Raw genomic sequence first — 8,872 nt, 5'->3', positions numbered from 1 at the left:
AGCTAAAACACATGGATTAGGAAGTTGTTGACTGCTTGAGCTTTGTTGGCATTTCAAAGGAAAAACTGAAAAATAAAGGACTACTTTACAAAATTTATCTTTTTGGAGGCCATGCTCATAAGTAAATTTGTAAAACACTTTTTGAAGTAAAGTCAGACACTAGGATAGTATTTACTCAATTATCATTTCAAGGCCCAGAACCTTAGGAAATGTATTTTTAGTTACCGATTTAATTCACATCTTTCTGACATAGTGCTCAACAGTGTATGTGTCGGGGGTGGGGGGAGCAAATATCTCACACTCTGAGATTGGATAATAAAACATTCTAAAGGGATTTGTTTCCTGATCTCACATTACATTCATCTAATATGCAGCAGGACCAGGACTTACTTGCTTATAACTTCTCTCTTTCCATACCATAACCTCATCACAGATGGTTTTCATACAAATGTGCGATCTTTATTTGATTTACCTAAATTGTTGTTTTTACATACATTTTCTAGGGTGCTTTGCAGAATTTCAAACTATTTTAATGCCAAAGCAGGTTAGTTAGATATCCATACAAAATCAAAGCCTCACCAATCAGAAAATTCGGAAAGAAGTGGGTATATGCCTATGAAGGCATTATAGTGATTTGGGGCCAGACTAGGTGGTAAGGTAGTGGCCATAATGACAGAAGATGCACACTGTTGACACTTTGCATGGAAAAAGGAAGTTACAGGGAGAAGCAATAATGCCGTAAGAGTAGTATAACAGGAAGGAAAAGAACAAGAAATAAAGCTGAACCCATAGAAATAGCCTCTAATTTGGTTTTCATTATATTTAAAGGCTCTAGAGTGCCATCTGCCATTTCTACTAGGAGAAACAATAAATAAAAGGTATGAATAATTCTCATTTATATGTACATTTTATATCCCAAATATGGAAATCAGCCCATTTGGGAATGAGCATGTCTCACTGCAACATCAGTGAATTCGAATCAACTAGACTGTCAACCTACTTTGAAAGTGTCTTTTTGTTTCAAAGTCCTATTATTTGCCCTTGTAAGAAGAACAATAAACAAATTAATTTAAAAGGAAATTATGAGATATGTAGGCTCTAAGAATTTGACAAGTTCAAGAGGTAAAAAGAAAATATTCAAATTTCTTTTTTTTACATGGTGGGGGTGTTTATCTCATTTTAAAAAATCGGAATCAATAACTATTCAACGAACAATTATTGAACACTTTATATGTGTCAGTTACTAGGTATGTTAAAAATGATAGGCTACTTACTAGGTATGTTAAAAATGAGAAGCAAGCAGGATATTTCAATCTAGAAGAAAAAGGAGACACCATGCCATAATAGGAAGTGAGGTTTTAGGGCAAATGTAGCCTTTAATCATCTACCATGTAGGTGACTACCTACATAAAGACCACCCCTACACCACAAGGTAGAAAATAAATAGAAGCCTAGATATGTATTTCCGGTTTCCCCCTCCATTCTTAGATAATGAAGACAATAAAAACATAATTTTAATTGAGAACTTGATAGGTCTGAGTAAAAGCTTGCAAGCTTTTAAAAAGTCCTGAAATGCTTGGCCTTCCAGTATTCTTATGATAAAGCCCATTAATGGCTACGTCCTTAGTACATCCCCTAGGAATCTTTTGCTTCTGCTTAACATTTTTTAATAGACTTAATTTTTTATAGTGGTTTTACATTCACAGCAAAATTAAGTGGGAAGTGCAGAGAGTTCTCATAGACTCCCTGCCCCCCGCCAACACCCACAGCCTCCCTTACTATCAACATCCTGCACCAGGGTGGTACATTTGTTACAAATGATGAACCTACATTGACACATCATTATCATCCAAAGTTCACAGTTTACATTAGAGTTCACTCTTGGTGTTGTACATTCTATGGGTTCTGACAAGTGTATAATGATATGTATTCACTTTTGTAGTTTCATACAGAATAGTTTCACTGCCCTAAAAATCCTATTCATCCTTCCTTCCCACCTAGCCCCAGGCAACCAGTGATCTTTTAACTTTCTCCATAGTTTTGCTTTTTCCAGAATGTCATACATTTGGAATGTAGCCTTCTCAAATTAGCTTTTCACTTAGTAATATGCATTTAAGTTTCCTCCAGTCTCTTCATGGCTTAATAGCTCATTTCTTCCTAGCATTAAGTAATGTTCCATTCTCTGGATATATCACAGTTTATTTATCCATTCACCTACTAAAGAACATCCTGGTTACTTCCAAATTTTGGCAATTACGAATAAAGCTGCTATAAACATACTCGTGCAGATATTTGTGTGGACATAAGTTTCAACTAATTTGGGTAAATTCCAAGGAGCATGATGGCTAGATTGTATGGTAAGAATGTGTCATTTTATAAAGAACGATAAAATTGTCTTCCAAAGTACTGTACCATATTTCATTCCCATCAGCAACAGGAGTTCTTGTTGCTCCACATCCTCACCAGCATTTAGTGTTGTCAGTGTTTTGGATTTTAGTCATTCTAATAGATGTGTTAGTGGTATTCCATTGTTATTTTAATTTATAGTTCCCTAATTACATATAATGTTGACTATATTTTCATATGCTTATTTATCATCTGTATATCTCCTTTGGGGAGGTGTCTGTTCAGATCTTTTGCCCATTTTATTAATCAGGTTGTTCGTTTTCTTATTGTTCAGTTTTAAGAGTTCTTTGTATATTTCGACAGTCCCTTTTCAGATATGTATTTTGCAAACATTTTCTCCCAGTCTCTGGTTTGTCTTCTTAATCTCTTGACAATGTTTTTTTGCAGAGCAGAAGTTGTTAATTTTAATATCAATTATCTTTTTTCATAGATCTTGCCTTTAGTGTGAGTAAAAAGTCATTGCAAAACTGAAGGTCACCTAGGTTTTCTCCTAAGTTATCTTGTAGAAGTTTTATAGTTTTGCATTTTACATTTATGTCTCTAATCCAGTTTGAGGTAATTTTTGTGAGGGGTGAAAGGTTTGTCTAGATTCATTTTTTTTCTTCTGTAGATGTCCAGTTGTTTCAGCACCATTTGTTGAAAAGACTGTATTTTCTCCATCATATTGCCTTTGCTCCTTCGTCAAAGATCAGTTCATTGTATTTGTGTGGGTCTAATTATGGGTTCTCTGTTCTGTTCCACTAATCTATCTGTCTGTTTTTTCAACAATACATCACTGTCTTGATTAATGTAGCTTTATAGTAAATCTTAAAGTCAGATGGCGTCAGTCCTCTGACTTTATTCTTCTCAATGAATACAGTGTTGGCTATTCTGAGTCTTATGCCACTTCGTATAAACTTTAAAATCAGCTTGTTGATACCCACAAAATAACTTGCTGGGGTTTGCTTTACTTTTAAAGCCTTCAATTATGAAACTTGAGCCTGAGAAAAGGAATGGGGAATAGAGATATATCCAAGTAATTCTACTCAGCATGCCTAATTTTATTTAATTCGAATAACCAAAAATTTCCACCATTGTTTTTCCTGTATAAAACAAGAAACATGCCTTACTAGAAAATGATGATACCTACCAGAATTACTAAAATTAACAACAGCAAAAAAAAACTTTTCAAAATTAAGTGTTGGTTAGGATGTGGAACAAGTAGAATTCTTATACGCTGCTGATGGAAGTGTACATTGGTCTAACCACTTTGGAAAACTGCTTCTCTGTCTTAAATAAAGCTGAGTATATGCTTATCTTATGACTCAGAAATTCCATACCCAATAAATGCATACATATATTCACTAGATGCGTGTACAAGAAATTTCACAGCAGCATTATATGAGACCAGAAAATAAATGTTTATCATCAGGAGAATGGATACATAAACTAAGGTATATTTAGATAATTCAATGCTTCATGGCTATGAAAATAAAAAGTACTATAGACAGCAGCATAGTTGAATCTCACAAACATAATGTTGAATGAAAGCTGTCAGACATAAAAGACTACTTACCCTTTGACTGCAGTTGTATAAAGTTCAAAAACACAAACCTAATCTATGATACTAAATCGTAATTAGGTTTGGAGAAAAGGGAGATAATGAGTGGGAAGGGGGATGAGGGAGACTTTCTGAGTTTGAGTAATGTTCTATTTCTTGGATTGGGTGATGGTTACACAGGTCTTTTTATTCTATGAAAATTCATGGAGATGTATGCTTGTGATTTGTGTACTTTTTGGAATGCATGTTGTTATATTTCAGTACAAAAATTTTATTAAAAAACATAAGCAGTTCAGTTGGAGCTACTGAGATCTATAAAAGTATCAGAATATCTGACAGGAAGTCCACATTTTTTCAAACTCTCACTTACTGGGTATCATAAGCCACATATTGTGTTAATCTCATTTATTTAGGATTGCTATTTTATAGATGAGATGGGATTGGAAATTTGGTGTGTCTGATTTCAAAGCCCGTGTTCATAGCTACTATCTGGTACCACCTTCTATTGTCATTAGATATTCTCTTCCTTACTTATTTGTGCTAAATATCTGTGGTTCTGTATGTTTTCTTTTCCTATTTTATTTTATAACACTAAGGGACAGAGAAATACTAAGTATATCCTTAATTGTGTTTCATGATACTAAAATAAAGTCGAAAAACATTTGTTTGCTCTAATCAAAGCCAAGTAACTATTGTATGTATTGTTTTTCTTGTGCATTGTGGTCACAAAGCTTAGGTATCTGTATGTGGTATATCATTATATCTTTTGAGTAATTCTTCACTTGTTTCAAAACACTTTTAATATTTTGCTCAGCATTTGACCACAGCTAAATACTGAGCAGACAAATTCACTGAACTATCTTTGTTGGACATTTATGGGTTTTTGTTTTTGTTTTTTGTTTTTTGTTTTGCCCTCTCAAGATATACTAATTCCAAATTTTTCAGGGTATGCAAGCAGTTTAATTTTTTTCCAGTGTGCATTGACTTGTACGCAGATATACTAAATTGTATCTGTCACCGTTCATCTGTTGCCCAATGATAACATTTGCTTAGTTCCCAGAAGTGTTTTATAATTCCCCCCTCATCTTGAGTAGCTCTAAAATCCATCCTTCTTCTGGTTCTTAATAAATTGATAAAACTGCAACCTCACTGGCCACATATAGGCCAATAGCACCTCTCTATTAACCTTTATACACACTGAAATTTGGTCATTCATTCTTACCATTAGCTTTCTACCTCTTAAACACTTTGTAATCCATAGGTAAAGTAGCACACGTTCACCCTTTAGTTGTCAAATTTAATATATAAGCACCCCCTAGAGGTTAGCCATTCAGTTTATCTATTGAATATCATAGGCAATAATTTTCTGACTTTTTTCCATTAAAAATAGTTTGTCCAGTATTCCAGTTCTGCTCATGTATTTGTTATTCTTTAACTGACTAAATGTATCTGACATAGTCATTATTGAAGACATGTCTTCATAAGACACTTTACGGTATAAATGTTCAACTCATTTTTTCACGTTGCAATAGTTTAGAAAACCACATCAGGCTTTTCTGCCCACTTCCCCCTCCCCCTGAGCGCCAGTCCTGCATCGTGCTGGCCCCGAGTTCCAGGCTCCTGCTATGCCAGCGCCACCATCGTTTCCCTCCAGTCGCCATCATGTTTATCTACCTAGACCTCATCAGCTAAAATGAGATGTTCTCCAACATTTACAAGATCCGGGAGATTGTTTACAGGCTGTGCCTGGGGGTGGAGGGGAAGATGGTCAGTAAGACAGAGAGTAACATTGATGATTCGCTCATTGGTGGAAATGCCTTCTCTGAAGGCACAGAGGGCGAAGGTACTGAAAGCACAGTAATCACTGTTGTCGATATTGTCATGAACCATAATTTGCTGGAAATCAGCTTCGCAAAATAAGCCTACAAGAAGTAGATTAAAGGTTAAATGATATCGATCAAAGGGAAACTTGAAGAACAGAGACCGAAAAGAGTAAAACCATCTATGCCAGGGGCTACAGAAGGAATCGAGCACATCCTTGCTAATTTCAAAAAAAAAACCTACCAGTTCTTTATTGGTGAAAAAGTGAATCCTGATGGCATGGTTGCTCTGCTGGACTACTGTGAGGATAGTGTGACCCCATATATGATTTTCTTTAAGGATGATTTAAAAATAGAAAAATGTTAACAAATTTGGCCATTTGGAGCTATCGCTGGTCATCATGACAGGTTGCTGCTTTTCATCCACACACCAGGACTAAGACAAATAAGATTGATATTATCTTGAGGTCTTCATTTATTTTGACTTTGATTTATTTGGAGTGTTTGGAGTAGAGACATTGTTTTTTGCTTTGTTTTGTTTTGTTTTAAGAAAAACATGTCATGTGGGTCATCTAAAAATAAAATGCACTTAAACTTATTTGAGAGAATGCCTCTTAGTTTAATACATATTTAAATACATCCTGTGTTGTGTTCCTGGAAAAGCTAGAGCCTGGTTGTAGACCACTACTATAAAGTGTAAGACTGTCTTCGGGTTATTTCTACAGTGAAAATTACTTCTGGATGGAAATATATATAAAAAAAACAAACAAACAAACAAACAAAAAAAACAAGAATCAAAAGTCTTAATTCTGAGCTGAAGTAAAGGGAAAGACCAAGCTCACAGTAGAGCTAACACCTGAAGTGAATTCCTCAGACATTTCATCACCTACAAACAAAAGTAGTTAACTCTGGAAGAGATTACCAAAAGAATAAAAAGTGACTAATACAGTTGGAAGCAAACAAACAAAAAACTACATCAGAATTTAAGATATACATCTTTGTGGTATAACATACCAATTTTCTTCACTTAATTTTTCAGAGACTATACTACAGAATTGTTAAAGGCCAAAAACAAATAAAGCATTATTTCCTAAAGAAAGGTTTATAAAATTAATAAATGAATTTGACAAGGTAGTTAAATTTTTGGTATCCTTAACATTGTAATGCATAGAGTTAGCCCAAAAGACCATTAAGTGATCATTATCTACCTTACGAGGAACAGTAAGTAGATCTTCATTCCATTCAGGTAGATGCAGCAAACTAACAAATCTTCCTTTATTATAACATCTAGGTACTAATTATAGAGCAGCTACCAAAGTTTAAACTTGTTCAAAGTTAGAAACAATGATACACCCACATACTCTTTCAGCCACCTTGCAGTAACCTGCCTCTTTCAAACCTTGGTAGCTTCAGCTCATATTATTAGCTTTTACTTTTTTTTTTTTTTTTCTTTGCAAGACACTGGAAAAGGTGAACTAGCATAGAAAATCATTACAATTCAATGGTATTTCTGCATCGCCTGTAGGTTTAATATTTTGACTTATTTCTCTCATAGGCACTTGGTTATAAATCCAAATGAATATTTTAAAATCAGTCTTGGAAGATAAATATCTCACCACAACCCGTTAAACTTTAGTTGTGAAAATGTAATGACAATAACCAGATTTTTATGAAAATTAATCTGACCTATTGCTAAACTGAAATTCCATGTCTGAGTTTTGAAACAAACTTTCCATGGTATTATAGCTAATCTTTGATGACTGTTACATAAATAGCTTTTTTTGCGCTATACCAAATACAAAATTCTCTCATTTCCAAATCCCTGAAAAACTATGTGATGACATTGAATAAACAAAAATCCTTTTAAAAGAATAGACCATTGCTGTAATCAAGTCAAATGCAGCATTCCTTTCCCAGAGCTATTTTGCATATTGGGTCATACAACAGTTTTAGTCCTAGTAACTGTCTATTTTGGGAGCTCACCTACAATGTGGTGACATTATGGAAAAAATATGAAATTAGAACTGTAATATGAATAAAAAAGGCAAACATCCAGAGTTTAAAAGATTATATTAGTACTTAGCTACTTTTCATTTATAAAGGTGCTTTTCAAGCACTAATTAATCTGCTTAAAATCCCTGTGAGCATGGCTGGACTAGAAGAAAATCAGAGTTTTGAGGAGAGAAAAGTAAAAGTTTCTAGTGGAGTTATAATTCATAGCTCATCTCCAAGCAGAATCTCCTAAATAGATGTCAATTCAGTTTCTCTTATCTGAACAGTCAGGCTGTTCAGTAGATTAAGAAATTCAGTTTTACCTGAAACCCTTAGAGATAACCCAAAACATTGTCCCACGGTAAGCCAAAATCTCAGAATTGAGAAATCAAAAAAGCCCAGAACTATCCTGGATATTCATACATCTTCAGGATCAGTGATGGACTGATATAAACCTAAATATACTGATTCTGACTAAAATTGGACATATTGCTAAGTAAATAACCAATTGAACTCGCCATGATCTAATTCCTTACAGGTCAATAATTCATTTCTGAGTATGGCAGTTTCAATCAAACTTTTGGGGTTAAGAAATACATGTGGATGTCACTGACTGCCACTAGCAGGGGCCTCAGGCACAAACAAGAGAGAAGACCAAATAGAAGGGAAGAAGTAGTTGTGGTAGAAAACTATCAACAAATTCTTAAGATGTCAGCTGTAATTTCTACCAATAGCCTAGAGGGCAGGGAGATAAATGCATTAGCTGTTAAAGCAATGGAATGAGTAAGAGTAAATCCAAGGAACAGGTTATGCTGGAAAGTGCAGGAAGATTACCACATATAATAGCCAATTTATGGGGTAACAATGTCAGAAACGAAGATATTGATGTAGATAGAATCTATGACCTTTACAAAAAACAACCCAAGAAATATGTCAAGTCCAAGTATGACACTGTGGCAAGGAACAACAGTACAACTGCACACACACAGCGGTTAAACATACACACATGCACACACTCCTAATCTCACATTTTTGTTCTATATGTTTCTATTTCATTATCACTTTCTAACATACATCACTACTGACTTATTATGTACTCTCTCTCCTCCTATAG

General features: G+C 34.5%; 1 pseudogene; it reads left to right on the top strand.

Annotated features, from left to right (window-relative positions):
• Window positions 1-5,541: 5,541 nt before the first annotated feature.
• On the top strand, window positions 5,542-6,133 carry LOC105299405 (annotated as a pseudogene).
• Window positions 6,134-8,872: the final 2,739 nt, after the last annotated feature.

This window comes from Pteropus vampyrus, unplaced genomic scaffold (assembly GCF_000151845.1).
Source record: "Pteropus vampyrus isolate Shadow unplaced genomic scaffold, Pvam_2.0 Scaffold184, whole genome shotgun sequence".
Classification (NCBI taxonomy): domain Eukaryota; kingdom Metazoa; phylum Chordata; class Mammalia; order Chiroptera; family Pteropodidae; genus Pteropus; species Pteropus vampyrus.
Note: the sequence above shows the minus strand (reverse complement) of the source record. Positions and strands in the feature narration are given on the sequence as shown.